General features: G+C 32.5%; 1 protein-coding gene across 1 annotated transcript in view; it reads left to right on the forward strand.

Annotated features, from left to right (window-relative positions):
- The window catches only part of TBL1XR1 (transducin beta like 1 X-linked receptor 1), a 112,494-nt gene that overhangs the window by 32,239 nt on the left and 79,096 nt on the right, over positions 1–1,159 (forward strand). The window lies entirely within an intron of this gene.

Raw genomic sequence — 1,159 nt, forward strand, 5'->3', positions numbered from 1 at the left:
GAGCTGGAGCCTGGGATCTGTTTGTTCCTTTTTACTGTTTACTTTGTAAGTGCAACATCTATAAATTAATTTGTTCTGTCCTCTATAGGAAAAGTTCATTGTCATTATTTCTCATTTTTTATCTTTCACTATATGATTTTGAAGTTTTATTAACTGTGAAGAATGAATGACATTGCCACATAAATGGCATTGTGTGAAGTTTTTATCTTTTGCTTGAGATAATTGAAAATTAGCTTGAGAACTAATTTTCAAATCTTTAATTTTTCCCCTTAAAGCAAATGAAAAAAAATCACATACAAATGAGAATTATATTTAGCTGATCACTTGTGCCTTTGCTATTAGATGACTGTTACTGATCTGAGACTGAAATAACTGAGTCTCTGTGAAATGTAATTTGTGAAATTGTGGTATCACTTGAAAGGCAAAGAAAGTTTGGATTTAATCCTTCTTCAGGTTGAGTAGCCCTTAACTCAAGTGCTTAGAACTAGAAGTGTTTCAGATTTGGGATTTTTTTCAGATTTTGAAATATTCACATAATGAGATAGGTATTTTGGAGTTGGGACCTGAGTCGAAACACAAAATTCATTTGGGTTTTATATATACCTTTATATACTGGGTAACCATGAAGTCTGCATGCAATTTTTAATTATACACTACTTAAAACTGCATACAAATATTACAACCACATGTATATAGTTTGTAGGTCATTTTAGTCAACATTTTAATAATTTTGTGCATGAATCAAAAGTTTGGGGTGTGTTTTGATTGTTACCATCACAGGAGATCAGGTATAGAGTTTTCTATGCTTGGCATTATGTCAGTGCTCAAAAAGATTTGGTTTTGGAGTTTGAGATTAGAGATACTAAGCCTGTATTAAATGTAATAATAGAACTTGGTATAGTAAGTTCCTAAGAATTTGGTACTTAAAGAACTGATTTGTTGTGCTTCACATAATTTTGGTGTGTGTTCTGCAAGTTCTTAGCATATTCAACCAAGAATAAAATCGAGCTCTGGTTATCTAAGGAACCCAGAGTGTGTGAGAACAGGAGCTACACCCACATCATGGCATCTGGGTTTAATTGTGGAAAGGTGTGCTGTCATTGGATATTATCTGGCTTATTTTTAATTCTTTCCAGCTTCTCAAACTATTCATGCTATA

This window comes from Otolemur garnettii, unplaced genomic scaffold, assembly GCF_000181295.1.
Source record: "Otolemur garnettii isolate 467f Iridium unplaced genomic scaffold, OtoGar3 scaffold00078, whole genome shotgun sequence".
Classification (NCBI taxonomy): domain Eukaryota; kingdom Metazoa; phylum Chordata; class Mammalia; order Primates; family Galagidae; genus Otolemur; species Otolemur garnettii.